Genomic DNA, 23267 nt, shown 5'->3' on the forward strand with positions numbered 1-23267 from the left:
ATCTCTATCAGCGCTCCTGAGGCCCAGGATTAGGATACTCGCGTCGCCATGACAACAGGCTGCAGCTCCGCTCCCAGCCCTCCGATCAATCGCTTGGGCCAGCACTAGCCTGGTTATTTTATTTTATTTTATTGGCTTTTCCTTTCTTTTTTTCTTTTTCTTTCTTTCTCCTTCTCTCTTTCTTTCTTCTTCTCTTTAAAGAATTGTTTAATTAATTAATTAATTAATTTTAAATTGACCAGAGAGAGGGAGAGAAAGGGAAAGTGAGAAAGCAAGCCATCAGGTCTGAAACTCAAACCAAGATCAGCCACCTGGGACTCCAGCGCCTTTAACCACCACACCACCTTCTGGACCTGGCTTTTCTCTTTTTTTCCCCCCCCAAATAATCAGATTGGATTAAATATCTTATTAGGACTTATTGTCTTAATTCTTGAATTTCTTGGACCTAATTATAAACCTGTAATCCTGGGACCAGCAGTTAGTGTAATGGCTATGTCGCTGGACTCCCGTGTAGTCGACCGAGGTTCGCGTCCCGGACCTGGTGGCTTAAAACACGCAGGGCGCGTGTGCATGCGTGCCCAAGATCCCGAGAGGAGAATGAGGAGAAGGGATGGCGGCATGGCCCACCGTCCTCGGGTGCTTTCTTTCTGTCTTTCTCTGTCTGTCTGGCGATCGCACATGCCCTATAGCAAAAACCTCTCTAAAAAAAATAAAATAAAAAAGGAAAAAAACCTGTAATCCTAATTTTTCTAGATCTTTCCTCTTAGTGAGATAGGTTGAAGGGAAGCACTCCAAAGGATTCTGCTTGATTCCCAGCCTACAGTTGAGGAAGTGGACATTCATCCAGGAGAAAATGTTTGCTGGAGTTACATCAGGATTCAAAGGTGCTGATCAAAAGGTCTGGTTCAGGACCAGCAGTTGGCATAATGGCTATGTCGCTGGACTTCCATTTAGTCGACCACAGTTCGAGTCCCGGACCCAGTGGCTTAAACTCACGCCGGGCGCATATGCATGCGCGCCCAAGATCCTGACAAGAGAATGGAGGAGAAGGGTTTGCGGCATGCCCATCCCCCCTGGGGGGTGATTTCTCGCTCTCTGTCTCTCTCTGTCTTTCTGGTGAGCGCACATGCCCTATAGCAAAAACCTCTTCACCCCCCACCCCCCAAAAAGGTCTGGTTCATCTCCCTATCATAAATTGAATCGATGAGTAACTGTCTATACAGGTGGGGTTATCAGGTATCGCCATAGGCGCTTTCAAACATACTCACCAGAACCTGACAGCAGCTTTGGGTAGAGAGCATTTTTGTCCCCATTGGTGACGGTGAAGATTCTGTAGGATCAGAAAAGCTGCTCTGCACCAAGGCTGTCTGTGCTTCCTCTCTACATGGTCACACTAACGAGGCTCTTCACTCTTCTTGACGACAGGGCAGGAGGGTTGTCAGTGGGCAGTCATCTTACTTCTCCAGTCTCCCACTGTTGCCTCAGAGCTTCAGCATCCCAGCTCCTCTCTAGAAGGGTCACCTAACAACCAGATTGGAACATCACCTTCTGGTCTTGAAGACCTGACCAGTTAATCAGAGACTTCCAAAAAGAAGATTGCCTGTGCTCTCTCCTGACCAAGAATACTTAAAGTCATTGTTGGGCGACTGGACTACTTTGATTGGAACCAGTTCTTCCACTGGACTTTAGTGGGCTCTGCCAGCCTGGGGGCTCTCTTTCAAAACAAGAGCACACATCCCCATGGAAAAGTTTGGCTCCGTCCATACTTTTCTGACTTGATGAAGCAGATGGTATGCTGTTGAGCAGAACAGAGACACAATGAGAGATATGTTCACAAAGGAGTCATCTGAATACCATATGCAAATTGGATATTGAGGATGACATTAGGCTCAAAGAAACCAACTGAAACACCATTAGAATAACCCAGGTCAGGGAGGATTATGTCTGGTCGAGGATGGCACAGAGGAAACGATAAATTCTCTGAGACAGAAGAGAATGTCTAAATGGCAGAGGCAGAATCAGAAGGGCTGGTGGCTGAATTGGGGAGGTAGCTCAAGACCTCCACAGTCTCTACCTCCTCTTCTGAGTAAAAGTGCTTTTCTTCAAATATTAACAACCAGGATAAGCTTATCATTATTTTTTTTTACATTTTTTGGTGTTTCATTTAATTACTCATATTGTTACCATATTGCTTTCTGCCACTTTTCATTGCAGATGGATTAGTTAAACTTTGTTTTTCAGCCAAAGAACAAACTGAATTACTATTTATAATGCAGTTTCTATGGAAAATGAATTATAAATTTCAAACAGCCCTGCAAATAAATTTTAGGATACAAAGTCATGGACATTTTTTACTACATTTTATTTGAAAAAGATATTCTGATAGTAGAGGTGAAATTGACTCTCAGAAGAAAGATAAGGCTAGGAAGCGTGTATTCGGTAGTCATTTGCATAAAAGTCAGAATTTAAAAAGATGAAAATGATTGAAGAGTGGGCAGCAACAACGGAGGCAGCAATGTACACCATTTGTTCAGCTGGAAAGGAAAGACAACACAAGGGGTGTGTTACTTCAAATAAAAATAAATCAGCTTTGCTGTGGTGGAAACTAATCACTGAAGTATGAACTACTGCTATTGTGGAAAGGACCAGTTGCAAAGAATATGTCTCTAAGTTGTGAAAAATATGAATTAGGATATCTATCAAGCAATGAAAATGCGCTTTATCAAATAAGAAAAAATAAAGAGAATCAGGTTGCACATCCTAGTTTAAACTGATTTAAAATAAATCCATTCAGCTGCAACAAAGGGATGAGTGCATGTGTGGCCCTGTCTGTATGCAAACCAGATGAGTCACTCATGGGTTCATGTGTATGTCTATTTGAGCTGTGACACCAACCTCCTTCTCTTGGGATTTCCTGTTGAGACTATCATTTATGACCCAAATTGCTATATATTTGATTCAACTGATGAAGTCTTTATTAAGCATTTTTCATATTCCAGCACCAAGAGGAGTAAGAAGCATCTAACTCTTTTCTTGCCATGAAGAAACTTGTAATTACACTGGGGAGGTGAGGCAAAAATGTAGAAGTCAGTTTGAGTATATAAAAGATAATGTTTTGTTTCCAAATTGTCATGCAGTTTTTAATGTGGGAAAACTAAGAATGAGAGAGAGAGAGAGTTTTGTGAACTGAAATGGTCTAGGGAGACTTTGTGAAGGAAGAAGGATTTGGGAAGAATTTGAATGGATTCAGGATAGAATATCATAAGACTAGGAAGAAAGGGAAAGATGCACTGTGTGCGGAGGAAGGGCTGATCAGGGACTCATTCTTAGTGTCCACAGTAGATAGTGTAAGAGCGGAAGCAGGAATCTGGATGGTGGTGCAGTGATAATGCAGCATTCTGCAAGGCTGAGCCCCTGCCCCCAAGAAGGTTCGAGGTTTGTATCTGGAGATCATCCTGAACACACCAGGTGTTTGCATGCCCATGGGGCTGGTGAAAGCTGGGGATAATCGTGGCTTGAAGACACTGTTAGGGTACCTGTCTATCTGTCTCTCTCACTGATGGGAAGAAACAAAAGAGAGAGAGAGAAAGACTAGGTAGTTAAGATGTGGGCAGATTTTAAAGACTCTGAATGCTTTGCTATTGGATCTAGTAAGTAATGGGAGCTCAAAGGAGAAAACAGAGCCAAATCGAGTCGATCATTTCATGATCCCTAAATCATTCCCTGTAAGTGAGAATGCACTCAGTTCTAGGAAGGCTGAAAGTGACTAGTCAATTGGATACGGCCAGGAGACAATTCCCTGCTCAACACATTTGATGAAGTTTTCACTTGAAGGCAGCTTGGCATCGTGTAGGAAAAGCCATGGATTACTTGACTGGTGCACATTTTCTGAAAACCTACCCTTCTGCTCACTGTCGCAGAGTTGAAATGATAGAAAAAAAGGAATTTTTAGCTGTCTCTGACATCCTGGTCTTCCACTTCTGTCATCAGCTTTCATGGGAGGCTTTTCATGTGGGGACAAGGATTTTCTGGGAGATCCGGGCCCACACAGCTTCTCTCAGCCTTTGATTTTCTCAGCTTTGAGACTCTCATTGGTCACAGTGGCCGGCTCTTATCCCCACAGGGCAGTGGACGCACAGCTAGAACCCATCAGCCTGCACGTCCTCAGCCTTGCTCCACCCAACAGCTGAGTTGGGAAGGGTGGAAGTGGATGTTGAACTCTATCAGTGAGCAGAAGGATCCTAGCAGTGCCTCAGGCTCAGGGTGGGAGGCGAAGAGGATGAAGGAGAGGCAATGGGGACTTGATGGCCTCTACCATAAAGCATCCCTATAACACGCTGTCTCCCAGCAGTGAGTACGCCCTAGAGCTGGGTCATTAAAGTGCAGATTGGGAATGAATTGGTGGTGTGGGGGTTGGGGAGAAATGTTTGAAAGCAGCCAGAAATTCAAGAACCTTTTCCAAGGAGCTGTAGGAAGACAGATGTTGGGTGAGTCTAGGCTGTAGAGAAGTCATTCTCTGAGCTCAGGTCTTACTCCTTTGACATGTCCCATGTATGGTCCTGCCTTTGCACACAAAATGCAGTGTAAAGGCTACAGAAGTCTCACTGGGGACTGCCCGCATTGCCACCATTCTGCCTCTCTGCTTTTCTGTGTTCGGTATTATGGCTTCCATTTTCCATTTCTTTCTTTTTCTTTTTCTTTTCTTTTTTTTAACAAATGAAACTACAACTGCCACACATCCTCTTGGCAATTGCTTCTCCAGGCCAACATATGAAAGAAATCAGGGTAATAGGTCCTAAGAATATTCATGTAATGCCCAAAACCTGTGTCTTCCCAACATGTCCTCCTCCTAGCATGCGGCCTGACTTCTGCTCCCCCATCTACCAGCTCCATCCTTGGCCAGTCCAAGTTCGTTTTCATTCATAAGTTTTATGAAACTGGCTCAGATATAAGAACATGAAGCATTTGTGACTGTTATTTATTCATTCAATCAACAAAACTGTGTTGAGTGCCTGTTGCTAACCATTGTTCTAGATGTTGAATAGAAAACAGTAAAAAAAATCTTGGTCACTCTTTCAAGGAATTTATAGTTTAGTGGAGAAACAGGCAAATAAACAGAAAATTGACACACACTATGACATTCCTCTAGAGACACCATAATATGCTGTAAGAGCTCAAAAGAGGAGTGTTAGGCTCAGGAAGGACTTTGTTGGGGAGAATGGGTTTTGTTGTGTATGCAGGAGTTCATGAGGAAAATTGGAATGAAGAGGTGTTTCTTCCATGAAGAAAGCATATGCAGAAGCAGGGATGCTCTGAAGCAGCATGATAGGGGAAACCGTGAGCAACTCCGTGTGACCAGGGCAGGGAACAGCCATGAGGAGTGACTACTGTGCGGATTTGGGACACAAGCAGAATGAAACTGTAGAGGTCTTTTGACTTTGGTTATCTCATTAGTTAGGCTAGTAAATCATTGCAAAGTATGAAGAAGAGAAGTGGCATTATATTTGTACTTTGAAATACAGCTTTGACACGAGTGAGGAGAATGAAGGTGGAGGGGTGAGACAGAAGCACCGTCCGGGTGAGAGCTGTAAACACCTAGTCTGCGTCTGCAGCAGGGTCAGTGATTTAGAAAGGAGTAGGTAGATGTTCAGGGATGATTGGCAGGTTACAGCTATTGGGAACGTGTGTGTGCGTGCATGTGGGGGGTGGGAAGAGGAGGTGGGGGTGACAGAGCTGTTCTCCAGGATTCTGCCTTGGACATCTGGGTAGATGGTGACACCTTTAAGAATGTGAGTGAAAGAACAGATCTTGGTGGGAGAAATCATGCATATTACTAGAGGTAGATTTTCAGGTAGAAATTTAAAGTGGACCGTTGTGTGTAGGACTCTAGCGCTAAGAAGAAAGGCATGGGCTAGACGTGTAAATGTGGGAGTGTGTCTTGTGGGTACACTTGGCAGCGAGAGTGATGGAAGGGAGAGATCACAGGGGAACGTGGAAAGAGCACAGGCTTGCTGATCAGATTTGGCTTTGAGTCCTGGCTCTGACGCTGTGCTACTGATGGGACATCGGGAAGGTTGTCTAACCACACTGAGCTTTGCTTTTTCCCTGTGGTGAGTGGGAATAAGGAAATCGACCTCAAGGCTCTTTGGTAGATTTCCTTTGGTTATTTATTCAATCTTTAATTCAACAACTATGTATTGAGTTCCTACTATGTTCTTGGACCTGGGAATGTAAATGTGAATAAAACAGACTTAGTTCATGCTCAGAGTTGGCTTTCAGCCTTGTGTTGGGGAGTGGAGAGGAGAGGACACACATTAAATGTGTAATTTGCACAAAAAGTTGTTGTGGGGGAAACTACTGCTAAGAATTGAATAAAATAATGAATGAAGACACTGGGCACAATTGTATAGCACAGAGTAGATCCTCAGAGTTTCAGCAGTGGTAGAAATACTTGTTAAAACTCTTAATGAACTGGGACCAGCAGTTAGCATAATGGCTGTGTCGCTGGACTCCCACATAGTCGACCGTGGTACAAGTCCCAGACTCGGTGGCTTAAAACTCACACTGGGCACACGGCACGTGTGCCCAAGATCCCGAGGGGAGAATGGAGGAGAAGGGATTGCAGCGTGGTCATCCCCCCTGGGGGGTGATTTCTCGCTTTCTGTCTCTCTGTCTCTCTCTGTCTGTCTGGTGAGCGCACGTGCCCTGTAGCAAAAACCTCTCAAAAAACAAACAAACAAACAAACAAAACTCTTAATGAACTGATACAGATAGACTCTCTGGTGAGCGCATGCGCCCTATAGCAAAAACCTCTCAAAAAACAAACAAACAAACAAAAAAACTCTTAATGAACTGATACGGATAGACTCTAGCTTCCAGTGTGTTGAGACGCAAACAAGAAGTGAGAAATTGCCAGTGAATGAACGAAGATTACTATTTCGGAAGTTTGCTGGGCCAGCATTGTGGCCTGGTTAAAGGGAATGAGATCCCACGTGGCCGGCTGCACCTTGAATCCTGGTACCAGTGGCTTAAAAATATGCCAAATATGCCAAGCACATGTGTGTGCATGTCATGAATCCTGACAGAATAGAGAAACGGAGAAGGGATGGCGGCGTGACCACACCTCATGGAGGGAGAGTCCTTTCTCTCTCTCTCCCCCCGCCCCGCCCCTTTCACAAGCACACACAACTTCTGGCAATTAAAACTAAAGTTTGACTGTTTAGAAAAATAATGACTTTAAAGGATATATAAAGAGGACTTGTGGTTGAGGAAAGGTTTGAGGTCTTCAAGAAGTGAGATTTGAGCATGTTGACATGCTGAAGGGCAGAAGGTTATAGAGAGGATGACGTTAGAGGAAAGAGGGAGAAAGGTTTCTAAGGAGACAGGCAGATCTAAAGAAATGCATCTTTTCTGAAGTAGCAAAGGAGGCATGTTAAGAGGATTGGACGAGATAATATATTTCAAGACTCAGGGAATAGCACATGGTGAGTACTTAAAAATTGTGTTTACTCTGATTTTGAGCATTCACACACACATATGTATATACATGTACATATGTGTAAGGGGACTTCAAAACATTCATGGAGGGATCAGCAGGTGGCATGGTGGATAAAGCGCTGGACACTTCCACATGGCCAACCACAGTTCAAGTCCTGGACCTGGTGGCTTGCTTTCACACTTTCCCTCTTTCTCTCTCACTCTCTCTCTGTGTCTCTCTCTGGTCAAATTAAAATAAAATGAATGAATAAATAAAATGAAATAAATAATTATTTTTAAAAAACATTCATGGAAAAATGGAATTAAACTATGAACTTATCTTGGTGCAAAAAACCTTTGAAATCCATGTATAATTTTTTGTAATACACATTTTCCGTGAACTTTTTCAAGAGCTTGCTTAGTATATCCCCTTATGTACAAAGCTAAAAGTTTTAGTTGGGATCGAAGGAGGGAAATTGAAATGTATACTCGATAGCCTCACTTTCTTTGTACAGGTGAGACAGCTGATGAGAGATAAGATAGAAATTGTAAGGTCATGAGGATAAAACTGAGGGTTTAAATTGGCCACTTTCAGGAACGCAAGAAAGAAGAAAGCTGATCGAGGAAAGGATTGCTGGATGATGCCGAGGGTCCTTGGGAGACTGCAGATCATGTCTTATGCACACTTAGGGCTGGGGAATTAAGCTTTGTGGAGCTCCATTTCCCTCAGCTCAGGATTAGTTCAACCCTCAAGTTGGGCTGTGCATCTGTGGTGGAACAAAAAGCAGGTGACAGTGATGGGTGCCATCTGGACAGGACCTAGGTGTTGGACTACAGGGTTTGATGAAATGGGAGAATAGTAAAGCCAAGTGGAACCCAGAGTGGGTAGGACTAGATGACTCAGTGTCAAAGGACAAGTGCAGGGGGCACGGAGGGAGTAATGAAACTGGAAGAATAGAAATGGTCATTAGAGAGTTGTGTACTAGAATTTGAATTTCCAAAAGAAAAGTAATTTTAGAATGTGTCCAAGGTAGAAGGTTGCTGAAGTAGAATGGAGGCAGTGGTCATAGGAAGTCGAGGAGTTTAAAGGCTGATCCTCCACCTTCCACCCACACTAATGAACCAAAGCTTCTTTCCCAAAAGGCATAGTGATTAATCATCTGAGGATGCATGTGCTCATCAGAAAGAGAAAAAGAGAGCAAGTGTGTCACACCCCCTCATGAGACATGGTCATTCCCCAGGTCCTTTTTCCTCCATTTCTCCATCCTACCAAGATTTGAGGCACATGTGCACATGTACCTGGCATGTTTTTCAGGTTGCTGGGGCCAAGATTTGAACCGTGGTCAGCCATGTGGTATCTGGTTCCTTCTGCATGGTGCTTAACCACTACACTATGGGGAAGGCCCTACTGTGATTTTTTTTTTAATTGTACTGTGATTATTTTCATTGCTCAGCTAAATATCCTTTCCCCCATTTTCCAAATCCTTGCCTTCTCTTAGCACTCTTCCCTGCTGACCACTTCCTTATGCTAGGTCCTCTTCAGACTTTGGTTCTCCTCCTCTCCCCCCTGCTCCGCTGGCTCCTCCTCTCAGCTCTCATCTTGCTGATGGGGATATTCTCTTAAAACTTCTCTGCTCTTTCTCCACATTCACTCTCAGAGTCACATCCTGGCATATGTGTATGTGAAAGATTAATGGAGGGAAAGAAAAGGCAAAAAGGCCAGTTATAAAACTGGTTCCAAAGTCTGAGCAAGTGACACACAGGCTTGAAATAGGGAACTGGTACTGGGAAGTGGAGAGGAGGTGGATGTGGAAATATTTCAGAGTGTATGATGAAAGTCAACAGGACTTGACAATGGGGAGAAACATGGATGTGGGAGAGGCAGAACAGAAGAGCAAACGGGGATGGAAGGGTTGAGGTTTACTGAGAAGAAGATAGTCACACAAAGACAGAGCATGAGAGGAGTGAGCCTTGGGAGTGAGGGAGATGGGAGCTAGGGGCCTCTGTGGAGAGTATATTGAGGGTAGGGCGCCAGCAGCTCATTTAGGTAAGATATATACAAAACACAGAAGGACATTGAAAATGACACTCTAATGTTAGGGACATGGATACTAGATACACATCTGAGCATTAATTACACTGAATCAGTTGTATGGGTGAAACAGCGCAGGAAGCCAACTGAGAGCAAGGAGGAAGAGGAGACAGAGGACCTAGTGGAGAACCTTGGAGACACGTGGGTAAAAGAGCAACTGGCAAAGGCCTCTCAGAAGTAGAGATTTCCCATAAAGTGGGCAGGAAGAAAGCAAAGACCTTGAAAGGAAAAGACAAAACAATATCTTGAGGTCTAAAGAAGAGATTAGAGGTCAGGCCCCATGGCCTAGTAGGTAAGGGAGCCAGATCCCACATGCCCCAAAGTGTGGCTCATATCCTGACCTTGGTGGCTTAAAAAACTTTCTGGGCGCATGTATGTGTATGCCCCAAATCCTAACAGGATGGTGAAGTGGAGTGGTCATGTCCCATGGTGGATGCTTTCTTCCTCTTCCTTTCTCTCTCTCTCTTTTTCTCTCTCTGGTGAGTGCATCCATCCTCTAGCAAAAATTTAAAAGAAAGAGAGAGAGAAAGAAAGAAGACTAGAATGTGGCTCGGGAAAGGAAAAAAATGGGGGAGGGGGTGTACAGAGGTCACAAACAACTGATTTTGCTGGATTAAGCTGGAATTAAAGAGAACAGTCTTGGGCAGGCCCCATAGTCTAGTGATAAAGGGAGTTGGATACCAATGGCTGACCATGGTTCAAATCCTGACTCTGATGGCTTGAATAACACACCAGGCACATGTACATGCATCCTCCAAATCCCAACAGGATAGAAGAAGGGAGATGAAGGGATTGCAGTGTGACCACTCTCCATTGGGGGATGCTTCCTCTCTGTCAGTCTCTGGCAAGAACATGCATCCTCTAGGGGGAAAAAAAAGGAAAAACAAACAGGCAAACAAACTTGTATCTTTCCTCTGAAGAGAAGGAGGGATAAGTGGGTAAGGAGGGAAATGTGAAGGTAGGGGAACATGGCAGGCTGGTGATTGATGCTGTGTTTGGTAGGAGAAGGCAATTGTTCCAAGTGGAAGGCTTAGAGTAGATGTCATGGAGAATGGGAAGGGGTGCCAGTTAGACCTGGAGGTGATGTTCTGTGAAGAATTAGGGTGATCTATGTCCTGGTTTGCCCAGGATAGTCCTGATCTATGCCTCTTTTTCTGACATACCTATTCTAATTGTACCCCTTGTCCCTCTTCCTTCAATCTGGAATTGATTTTACAAGGTCACTGTAGAGACAAGCAATGGAGACTTAAAGGCAAAATATGATTCCCTAATCAGGAAAATACACAAAAAAGACACACAAAATAAAATCCACTTGTAAATTCTGCTTAAAACCTTGAGACAGGCAGCACTTTAATTTGCACCGTTGGGTACTGGTGAGAAATGCTTGGCTCAGAGGGCTAGAACACCTAAAGCATTTGAAATTTAGTTAATTAAAACTCGATTGCAAGCAGATGCCCACACCCAAATTGAAAATGTTCCACATGTATTTTTACATCAAACAAACTAAATAAATGACATTTTTTTGTTCATGTTGGTCAATTTGCAGCACTTGCCAATGCATTCTTCTGTCCTCCTGTTTCCTGCTTTCTTGGTACATACTAACTCTTACTAGTCAGACAGTGACATTTTACTGTTTGAAAATCTTTTGTTTTTATATAATGTGCTAGAGGCTGCATGCACTTACTGAAGAGGGATGGAAAAGGAAAGTGAGAAAGCATCCCCTTCCCCCCTAGAGAATGGTCACACCACCATCCCTTCCCCCCATTTCTCTTCTTGACATTTTGATCATGCACTCAATGCACCTTGCATGTTTCTCAAGATACCTGTTCTGGGACTTGAACCAAACAGTCAGCCATGTGGTATCTAGCTGCTTTAGCCACCAGGCCACAACCTGACTTTTTATTACTATTATGACTGCTTTTTAAATCACTGTCTAGATCATCAGCTCTTAATAGTTCTAACCTCAGTCTCTTGTACATCCATAAAAACTAGTGAAGACCCCAAAGGTCCCTGTGTTGGTTCTCTGAATCAATACTTACAGAAAATAAAACTGAAGATTTCAAAATATTTGTTAACTCATCTAAAAATAGGAGTAATAAATCATTATGTTAATAGATAACATATTTTATGAAATATAACAAAATTTTACAAAATGAAAATATACTGAGAGGAGAACATTTACTTTTTTTATAGCTTTCTTTAATATCGGCCTTAATAAAAGACATCTGGATTCTCATAGCTGCCTCTGCATTCAATCTGTTGCAATATAGTGTTCTTGTTGAAAGACATGAAGAAAATCCTCATACAGATAGATAGGGAGGATTTTAATAGACTTTTTAGATAACTTTGGATATTTTTTAACACTATACCAAAACTTGACAAGAGACAGTTTCTTCAAAGTTTGTTGTGATGAGAAATCTGAAATCATGTCAGTTTTTTACACTCTGTTGCATTAAAACACGATGGATTGTCGTGCATGTTGATGACTCATTAATTCATGCATGATTGCATGATTTTTCCCCTTTATTTGTGATACATGCATGTGTGTATGCAACAAGGAAGGGGTAGGGAGAGAAAAAAGAGGCCCCTCCACAGAGTTTGGTCACACTGTGATCCTGTTTCTCGAATCCTCCAGCTCGTTGGATCTTGGGCACTCACATACCTGCCCATGGTGTTTGAGCTCACCAGCCTGAGAATTCGAACTATGGTTGCCATGTGGCTTCCAGTGCTGCAGTCTGACTGCACCACCATGTGAATTCTCATGCATGATTGTTTTTAATCACCTACTGATTGTCTAGAAAATACTATTTCACAGAATTATGCAGGGTTGATGATAATAGTATGTTTTAAACAAATACAATATTTTAAAATTGTGTACATTGGTATTGCCACGATTTCATCAGAAAAGCCTTTAAGTATTGGAAAGCTGTTAGACTTACATTAGTAAATACAGGTTTTCCAAAATACTGACTTTTTTCTTGAAAGCTTGGATTTTATCCTTACCCACAACTACCACTAATGTTTAAAAAAATTTTTTTAAATTTTTTATGAAAGCTTGGATTTTATCCTTACCCACAACTGACACTAATGCTTAAAAAAATTTTTTTTAATTTTTTTTAGTTTTTGCCATTAGGCACATGAGCTTGCCAGACAGAGACAGTGAGAGGAAAAATAATTACCCAGGGGGCATAGCCATGCTACAATGCCTTCTCCTCCATTCTCCTCCCAGGATTTTGGGCATGCATGCACATGCGCCTAGCATGATTTTCAAGCCATTGAGTCCAGGACTCGAACTGTAGTTGCCCATGTGGAAGTCCAGTGCATTAATCACCATGCCACCTGCTGGCCCCAAGTTTACCTTTTTCTTTATTTCATGGTACATAGAGAAAGAGAAGCACCCCCATGCCCAATGGGCCATGACCACCCACTGGGTGGTGCTTTCCTTCCACCTCCTGTGAGCACACATGCCCACTGGCAATAAAGGAAAAGAAAAAAAAATAGTTACTTATCATTGAAGAAACCTAGCCCAGATGCAAAATTGTCAATTTAATGTTTTACTGTTTGGGGTGATGCTGTTTGTTCTAAATGACCATACTAAACCCAATAAGTATGAGAGGCTTTGTCTGTTTCATTCATCCAGTGTTCACATGACACCTGTATGCTATGTGTCTATCATATATCTAGGCACAATGTGCTTAGTATTGAGAAGGAAGAGGAAGTATGAGGTGTGACCTTCAGAGGACACTGTGATTTGGAAGTAGAACCACAGCTTAAAGAGATATTTTTAAAAGCAACCAAGACATAGGCGTATTATAGTGGGGACAAAGTGAGAATAAGAGAAAGGTTGGGGCCATGTCATGAAAAGGACATATATATCTTAATATTCTGTGCAGCCAAATATGTGAATAAAGCACTTCTGTTGTGTCCGATGGTCACTGAAGAGAATCATTTGTGCACCTGAGTTGCGAGCTCAACTAGCCCCATTTCTTACGGATCATCATTTTCACTTAATTCACTACTGGCAGGCAAACTGAGGTTTTTCAGACGTAGGTGTCTGGAAGACATTTTCTCAGAAATGAATGAAGTGGCACTGCCATTTTAAGAAAATAGCTTGAGGATAAGGGAGGGGTACAGTGGTAATACAATTGGACCTACATCCTCAGTTCACATCCTGGGACCTCTCTCTACTGCCAGGCATGTGTGCAGATGCCTATGGTCTGGGGCTGGCTCAGGCTAGGGGAAGATCATGCTATAAAGATCCCCCCAAAGCACATTTTTCAGGCCACCAGAGCTGGGATTCAAACCAGGGTCGGCTATGTGGGATCCAGTTCCCTTATCCACTGTGCTGCAGGGCTGGCCCAACAGTGCACCATTTCTAACAGTCGTCTCTAGAGGCCAATGTTACTAATTGCAAAGTAAAACTCAGCATCTCCTTTGATGTAAGATGAGATTTTCTAGATAGAGCATGGAACCCTATCAAGTAGATGATTTGTTTAATCTTTCTAAATTACATATAGATGCCCGTGGGAGCTCCATAAGATTAAGGCTTCAGTATAACCAATAGTTTGTTTATAAAATTTAACAAGATAATTTTAATGACTTGTATTTGTATATTTTCTCTAATTTGATGGTCAGGAATATAGCAGTTTATAATAAGAAGTTACAATTTCTGTTTTATATGTTAAAATTTGACCCATTTCTTAAATGTTTATGTATTTTAGTAATTCACTTTTTTGCAAGTAGGCATCTATTAGAAATAAAATAATACATGGTAAATGGGGAATATCCAGTTGCAGAAATGTTTAGAGGACAAGGAAGTCTCTGTTTTCAGTTCACCCTCTCCCTCAGTACCATTCCCCTGAGCCCTGACCACACATCTGGATGAGATGCACTCGGTGCTGGGAAGAAAAGAGGGCTATAGTGTGGCCTTTACAGTTAAGAACTTAGAGCCAGCCAGGTGGGTACTGATTAAGGGGCTGGATCCCACATGGTCAGCTGTGGTTTGAATCCTGGACACAGAGGCTTGAAAAACACACTGGGCGTGTATATGTGCATGCCCAAAATCCCAAGAGGAGAATAGAAAAGGGATTGCAATTTTGTTCACTCCCCTTGGGTGATTTCTCTCTTTCTCCCTTTTTCCCTTATCTGTCTCTATCTAGTGAGTGCACACGCCCTATAGCCCCCCCAAAAAAAGAAAAAGATAAAAGAAAGGAAAAATAATTTAACTGTCATTTCTGACTTTTTCTGTGTGTATATGTATACATATATATGTATATACATATATATGTATATGTGTGTGTATATAAATGTGTATATATATATATTTATAGTTATTACTGATGAATGTATTTGAGGAGAAATTCTAGTTGTAGCTTTTAGTAATCTGATTTTTTTTCCTTGCACAGAGGACATACTAATCTTCTCTGTATCATTCACAACTTTAGTGTATGTGCTGCTGAAGCAAGCACCAGTAATCTGATTTTTAAATATTGTTTAAATGCCTGCGAGCAGTAATCAACCCTGTTATCCATTACTGCAGCAGTCCCCTCCTTCCCACTGTGCCTGAACTTATGCTGTGTGCATACCTGCCAGTGCCGCACAGCAGAGCCCTGAGTCCCCCATGCCTGGGGAGACTGCGGCCAGTAAGAAGGCTCTGGTTTGCAGCTAATGTTATTCCTATCAGCACCGAGGTCACACATGGGGCAGGCCCTGCTGAGTTTCCTAAGGCAGCCTTTGAACGCCAAGCTTAGGAACACAGCCCTGGACAATCTCTCCCCGCATCGAAGTTGACAGTATGAATGCGATCATGGAGCTAAATGGTGTTTCAGAGAATGAGACTGTACCTCCTCTTTAGTTCTGCTTCACTCCAGGTTCCCAACTGCCCCAGTTTCCATGGGACTGTTCCAATTGCAAAACATGAAGTCCGAGGGCCCCTTTTATGTTGCCCAGTGTTCCTGGCACTGGTACACAATCCCAAAAATCTTGCACAGTGGGAGTGAACCTGGAACTGTAGAGTTTGGCCGAAAGCATGAAAGATTCAGATACACCGGTGTTACTAATCCTCAGTGAAGAGAAATGCTGGGGCATTTCTTCCCCCTGAACTGGTTTTGCATTCTGCCAAGAGCAGCCAGTACAAAGCCTCAAACCCACTTGGCATTCGGCACTTTTTTGTTGGAAACGGCATGTGTTATTGTACCAGTGGTTGCCCTAGGTGTTCATCATGAGCACTTAAAATGATTGCTTTCGCAGTTGCAGATGGCTGTCCCAGCTCCAAACAAAGAGGGTCACCGAGGGTTCTGCTTATAGAGCGCGGTTTCTGGGAGGAATTCACTACAGATTGTACAGTGAAGCACAAGCACACTGGACTCTGCTGACCCGAGGAATTTTACAAGGTTAAATCAGCCATAAATTCTGTCTGGGCCTTGTCTGTTCTCTAATAGTTTCTCGAGGGCTTTTTTGGAGAATTCAGATTGAACTCTGTCTTCTCCATTGAGATATGCAACTCCCGTTTCCTTTGGGTGTGTCTGTGTAATCTCTGTCTCTGGAACACATAGGAAGTTGAGCAGGCAAGCTCTGCCTCCACTGCCCTCAAGAGAAGAGAACCAAGGAACGAAAATGCTAAATTGCATTTGATCTTGTCTACCCAGACGGTCCATTTTAGGAAAAACAAAAATCTATGCCACCAATGAGAAAAGGAGGCAGAGATTACTTAGTGAAGATTATATATGATAGGTGGTTGCTTTGCATATTTTAAAAGTCGTCTTTCAGGGCCAGAAGGTAGTGTAGTGGTTAAGGCACTAGACTCCTACATAGTAGGTAGCGGATCCAGTCCTGGACCCTGCAGCTTGAAAATCATGCCAAGCACATGTTCATGCATGTCCAAAATCCCAAGAGGAGAAGGGAGAAAAAGGAACTGTAGCATGGCCATCCGCCCCCAGGGGGGTGTGTGTGTGATTTCTCCCTTTTGCTCTTTCTGTCTCACTCTGTCTCTCTCTTGCAAGTGCATGCACCCTGTAGCAAAAAAAAAACAAAAAAAGAAGAAAAAAAGAAGAAGATAAAGAATCTTATTTCAAAATGTTTTAGTTCTTCAGCATGTTTCGTTCCTGCCCCTTACATCTACACAGCATTTCTAAGTTGGTGGACGTCATAATGTGGAACCAGAATTTTTTTTTAACTTGTTATTATCACTAATTCCTGTACCTCCGAAAGAGGTCCAGGTATTTCTAAGAGGCTACTGGAAGGTGTTTTTACTGCCAAATGTGTGGTTGCTGAGTTATCAAAAATATTTAGGCTTCCTTATCTTGATGCTGTTATCGTCCTTGGACAGCTTATTCCTGAGACTGATCGATCTTGTAATCAGGTTAAAGCTCTTAAAAAACAGATTTAGTGCATTTATCATAGAAAAACAGACATAAAATCCCTCTACCTGTTGAATGTGGTTAGTCTGTTAGGCTCGTAAAGAAGGTCACCACGTTTCCTGGGAAGCTTGAGGCTGCAGTGGAAGCAATTTTTGTCTTTTAGCTTTTTCTCCCTCCCTTGCTCAGCATTCAGCAGAAACTGGAGGGCTTAGTCCTCAGTAGCTTGCGGTGGAACTGAGGCAGAAGAGAAGGTGGAGGAGCCGGCCCGTGCTTGAGCTCTGTATATTGACTCATCGGAAAAGTCATGACGTATTTTTCTGTGCAAAACTGCGTCATGACTTTGCTGACAACCCAGTAGTAGGCTGGGTGTGCAGAACTTTCTATGCCAGGGAGCAGCTGGTCATATCTGTCCATCTCCTGAACTGATTTCTCCCTGAGACCTTGGCTTGGATCGCTTCCTGCGAACAATGTGAAATCTTGCATGAATGCCAGGTGAACTGCTGTTTGAGATATTTTCAGAATTCGAGGGTGTTATGCTAGGAAGTCAGGATCGCTTAAGTAAAACAAACAAACAAGCAGTTAGAGGGTTTTATTTCTGTATAATCTGTAATTTTGAGTTGTAGTTCCTTAGGGGGAGGAGCAGCCCAAGACGGTTATGATGTGTTACGAGGCAATTGCTACAGGAACGCGTCCAAACCCTTACTATAATTTAGCCTTTGCAAACAGAGCTAAAAATACCAAAACATGATATTACAGCAACCCCTTTGTCTCCTTGGTTTCCAGTCATTTGAGGCATCCCCCTTGTCTTGTTATTTATTTGTTAAAAAACAACAACAAAAAAATATCTCGGCTCAGGCTTTAGCTGCGTGCTAAAGTGCTCCCAGTGTGGGAGCAGAGGCCTGTGCATAATAAACTTTCCATCCTGGCTGCTCACACGGAAACTAGGAGACCAGGGTGCCTGCTATTATCTTAGAGGTGGTTTTCTCAGCGCCCACTCCTGGCCTAATAACTACTACTGGAGAGGAAAATGGAAGAAGCCATTTTTCTTTTCTACGTTACATGGAGAGTGAGTCTGTGATGTCTCCTTGCATAAGCAACAGTCAAAAAAAAAATAAATTTGTTTTAATGGCTTGTGGAGAGCATTACGAATCACTGGGTAGGGTTGACTGTGATGTGATGGAAAAAGAAAGAAGTGGACAGGCACCATCCAAATGTTTGTCTCCACCAGAAATGTCATTGGATTCTGCCCTGTTTGTTCTTCCTTTGTTGTTGCAGTCCCAGGGCATATTCTCAGCGGGCAGCTGAGAGGCGGAGGCAGTGGAGACGCAATCTCATTAATGATTCAACACGCCACTCTAGTGGCCACTCGCACGCAGTCCATACGGAGGTTCGAAATGGATGTGCAGTTCATTGCCCTGGTGCTCTGGGAAAGAGGCCGTCCACTTGGGTTGCCTATGAAAATCACCCGGGAACCTTAACTGTTACTGACGCCCTCCCCATTTCGTCCTGCTGTTCAGGAATAGGGCCAAGGAGTCAGAACTCTTCAGGCCCCCTGAGTGGCTCTACTGTGCACCAGGGTGGAGAGCCACTCCTAGAGGAGAACACAAGTTCAGGAAGACCCCAATGCAGCCTCATCCCGCAACCTCCAACCCCTGCCCTCCTCTGCTCAAGAGAAGATGTCTTCTTGCCTCCCAGAGAAAGGCAGAGGAGACCCTTGGGACTGGTGTCAGGCTTGTAATTTTCTTAGTCTGCGGCATGTCTTTTTCTGTCTGTAAAATAAATACCTCAAAAGTGCTGAAAAAGTCTGAAAACAGCCACTCCTGCTGCTGTTTCTCATCAGGGTTGGCTCCGCCGCCCGGCCAGCGGGCAAACTCCATGTGCCTTTGTTATGATTAGAACCTTCGTCCTCCCCCTTGAGAATGGGATGTCGCAGTTTTGGCCTCTATGGGCTTTGCTACTGAACTGGTCATCAAAGCCAGAAAGGTCGGAGCTGGGCCTGAGGTTCTGAAATTCTCCTCTTGGAAATCGTCAAGAGCGTTATGGAAAATAACTTGTTAGAGCCAAGGCATGTCTCCTATGAGCAGTCATGTTCTAAAAGGAAGAGCATGTCCAGCCCTGTCACAGACAGGCCAGCAGGGAGTGAGTGCCCCTTGCTGTATGCGAGGAGGGAAGACTCTACTTGCCATGGACCACAGGCTGGATAAGAAGTGAATGAGTGTCAAGGCCAGCCACAGTGACTAACTGGCAGCACCATGCATTGCACTGGTGGAAGCCATTTGGAAGACTAGAATTTGGTTCCCTAGGTGGCTTCTGCACTCCAAAGTCAGGTGCTCATGATCCTTAAGGGCCTGTCACAGACCGCAGAGTGAAGAGAGGCAGCCTCTGATTTCTCCCAATCAGGGATGCCCCTGCAGTCTGGACTCCTCTGTGTAGCTCAGCCCCAGTGCAGAGAAGACCTGCCATTAGCAGCACCAGCCTCCAGCTGTACACCTGCGCCGTTGCTCCTAAGTAGAAAAGCTGGCCGATTTCAGTCCACACCTTTCCCTGTTCTCTGCCTTCTCCCTGGGAGGGGTGAGAATGATCAGAAAAATAGCAAAAGCCAGGGACAAGAAGGAGGAGTACAGGTCTGAGACCACAGCTGCAGTCCTAGCCTACCAAGGTCTTGCAGCATGGTTGCCAGGGGCAAGACGTGTGAAAGGAGTTTGCAGATGAAGGGCTCTGAGAATTGTAGGAAAAGACAGTGTAGAATAAAGAGCCCACCAGTGGGACTCCACATCTGAGCCAGCCAAAGGCACTGCTGTGCAATTGCAGATCCAGTGGAAGAGCTGCATGACCTTGAATGGGTCATTTTAACTTTTCTTAATCTCTGTTTTCTCACTTGTAAATATGTACGTTTCACTTAGATTGTTTTCAGATTGGTGTGAGACGTGTGTGTGTGTGTGTGTGTGTGTGTGTGTGTGGTGTGTGTGTGTGCGTGTGTGCATGTGTATACATAAATATATTTAAAAGTTCATGAAATAACAAGCCAGCAGGTGGTATGGAGGTTAAAATGCTGGATCCCACATAACCAGTTTCACAGTTTGAGTCCTGGACCTGGTGGCTTAAGAATCACACTGGGCACATGTGTGTGCATGCCCCAAATCCCAAGAGACTGGAGAAGAGATTATGACTATCTCACCTGGGGAATTATTTCTGTGTGTGTCTGGCAAGTATACACTATATAGCTTTTGCTATAGTGTGCTAGAGCAAAAACTAAAGAAAAAAAAAGTTCATGGAAAATTGAATTAAAATATCAGTTTATTTTGGTGCAAAAAGCTTTGAAATCTATGCATAGTTTTTTCATAATATGTATTTTCCACAAATGTTTGGAATACCCTTTTTATATGATAAGATGTGACAAAATGCCAAGAATAGTACAAATATGAGTGGAGATTGTTATCTTGTCCACACCTTGGTAAATGATGAGAGCAAATAATCACTTTGTTAGAGAATGAGGGGGCCTTTCAGATCCTCAGATTCATGATACCTAACTTACTGAAGGCCATCTGGAGCTGTCTCAGGCAAATATGGTTAACACTGGGACCAAAAGTTTGCTGTGTTCTATGTACCACACCAACCTCACAGTCCATGTGACCACATAGCTCCCTCCAAAATCAGATACAAATAAAAGAATTTGAAGTAATTTTTAAGAATACATAAATTCAGCTGGATTAGATCAGATGTCAATTTAAAAAACAAATTTGCCAAAGAGCACATGCACTCACCAGAGAGAAACACAGAGAGAGAAAGAGTGAGAGAGAGAAAGTGATAAGGCACCCCTCCTGGAGTATGATCACACCACGATCCCTTCTCCTCCATCTCCCTCCTTTCGGGATTTTGGGCGTGAATGCATGTGTGCCCAGCATGTTTCTCAAGCTCCTCAGGTGGTATGGAGGTTAAAATGCTGGATCCCACATAACCAGTTTCACAGTTTGAGTCCTGGACCTGGTGGCTTAAGAATCACACTGGGCACATGTGTGTGCATGCCCCAAATCCCAAGAGACTGGAGAAGAGATTATGACTATCTCACCTGGGGAATTATTTCTGTGTGTGTCTGGCAAGTATACACTATATAGCTTTTGCTATAGTGTGCTAGAGCAAAAACTAAAGAAAAAAAAAGTTCATGGAAAATTGAATTAAAATATCAGTTTATTTTGGTGCAAAAAGCTTTGAAATCTATGCATAGTTTTTTCATAATATGTATTTTCCACAAATGTTTGGAATACCCTTTTTATATGATAAGATGTGACAAAATGCCAAGAATAGTACAAATATGAGTGGAGATTGTTATCTTGTCCACACCTTGGTAAATGATGAGAGCAAATAATCACTTTGTTAGAGAATGAGGGGGCCTTTCAGATCCTCAGATTCATGATACCTAACTTACTGAAGGCCATCTGGAGCTGTCTCAGGCAAATATGGTTAACACTGGGACCAAAAGTTTGCTGTGTTCTATGTACCACACCAACCTCACAGTCCATGTGACCACATAGCTCCCTCCAAAATCAGATACAAATAAAAGAATTTGAAGTAATTTTTAAGAATACATAAATTCAGCTGGATTAGATCAGATGTCAATTTAAAAAACAAATTTGCCAAAGAGCACATGCACTCACCAGAGAGAAACACAGAGAGAGAAAGAGTGAGAGAGAGAAAGTGATAAGGCACCCCTCCTGGAGTATGATCACACCACGATCCCTTCTCCTCCATCTCCCTCCTTTCGGGATTTTGGGCGTGAATGCATGTGTGCCCAGCATGTTTCTCAAGCTCCTGGGTCTGGGACTCAAACCACATAGTCAGGCAGCCAAGTGAGATCCAGGTGCCTTAACCATCATTCCACTGACTGGCCCAGATGACAGATTTTAAAATGGTTTCTTGTGGAATTTACCCACGCATTTATTTCATTTGGTCACCAAAAATTTCATTTCTTACTCTGGAATTTGATACGATGGGTTTTGACTCACATTTGAAGAAGTCTGCAATGTTGGTGAGTATGTTGAAGAGCACAGAAGACATGCCACTGCCATTACTCTGTTCAGGGTGTGTCTTGAGCCTTCTATAATCAGAGGAGCTGTCAGGGAACACAGACATGTCTGGGTAAAGGATCCAGAACCCTGAAGCTTTCACCATTAGTCACTGACTTTGGACTGGCCTCACTTTGAAAAAGGCCCAAATATCCTTTGTATGTGTGTCTCTTTCTGAGTTTCACATCCACTATTGGGGAAACATGCCACATTTCTAGGTGGGTTTTGAGCAGGATAAAGGAGCCCCACAGTTTGGGGTGCTGCGAAGGGACCAACCTTTTAGTGCCTGTTCCCCTGAAGCCTCCTGACAATGATGTTGAGTTGGGTCATGCCCAGGGGCTCAGGCTCCTTCACAGCCCCTCCATGTGGGCAGATGCTACTTTACCACAGGGGAGCTGCCCACTGTTGCAAAATGGCAAAACCTTTTTAATTTAAAAAACTTTCCTTCACCAAACCCTTACTCAATGTTCAGCAGTTACTCAGAAACTTCGATTCGAACCTTTGCCACTGGAACCAGGCCCCTGGGCATGTAGGGTTGAGCTAGAGGCTTGCAGAAGTGTACGGCAAGCTCCCTTGGCAACAGGCAGGTCTCTCTCCAGCCTGGAGCTGCTGTTCTGTGCATTTTACCACATGGGTCACATACTCAAGCTCAAAATGTGAGTGGCACTTCGTTCTTGTCACTCTGCCAGGGTTACAAGAAGACTTCTAGAATGGATCCAATGTGACCAGTAGTTGTAGCTTCTCAATATAGCATGATAGATGTGTGTGTATATGTATGTGGGGGGGGGGGGGGTTTTTCTCTCTTTGAAAAGTCTGGCTAATTTTTTTTTTTTTTTTTTTTTTTTTTAGAGATTTTTGCCATAGAGCATCTGCGCTCCCTGAAAGGGCAGAGGCACAGAGAGAGAAAGTGAAAAATCACTCCTGACGGGGGATGGCCATTCCACAAATCTCCTCTCCACCATTCTCCTCTTGGGATTTTGGGCACGCACACACATGTTCCCAGTGTGATTCTCAAGCCTCCAGATCTGGGATTCAAACCATGCTCAGTCATGTAGGAGTCCAGTGCCCCAATCACTATGCCACCTGCTGACCCCAGAAGTCAAGCTACCTCTTCAGGCACCTATGATAGAACTTACATGAAAATTATATAGATAGATAAAAATAGGTTATAACTGGACTCTGAAGCCAGAATTTCACAACACATGTTTTTCCTTACGTAAAAAGGAAATAGAATTAAAACCTGAGTTGTAGTTAGAGTTGACTTGGACCAGTAAAGGC

General features: G+C 43.3%; 1 protein-coding gene and 1 non-coding gene across 2 annotated transcripts in view; one reads left to right on the plus strand and one right to left on the minus strand.

The window, feature by feature from the left end:
- The window catches only part of NCAM1 (neural cell adhesion molecule 1), a 361501-nt gene that overhangs the window by 223636 nt on the left and 114598 nt on the right, over window positions 1-23267 (plus strand). The window lies entirely within an intron of this gene.
- LOC114008228 (U6 spliceosomal RNA) lies at window positions 14926-15036 on the minus strand. The gene has a single exon (XR_003549784.1). It is a non-coding gene; the product is annotated as a U6 spliceosomal RNA (small nuclear RNA).

The sequence above is a fragment of the Tupaia chinensis genome, unplaced genomic scaffold (assembly GCF_000334495.1).
Source record: "Tupaia chinensis unplaced genomic scaffold, TupChi_1.0 Scaffold000311_2, whole genome shotgun sequence".
Lineage (NCBI taxonomy): Eukaryota > Metazoa > Chordata > Mammalia > Scandentia > Tupaiidae > Tupaia > Tupaia belangeri.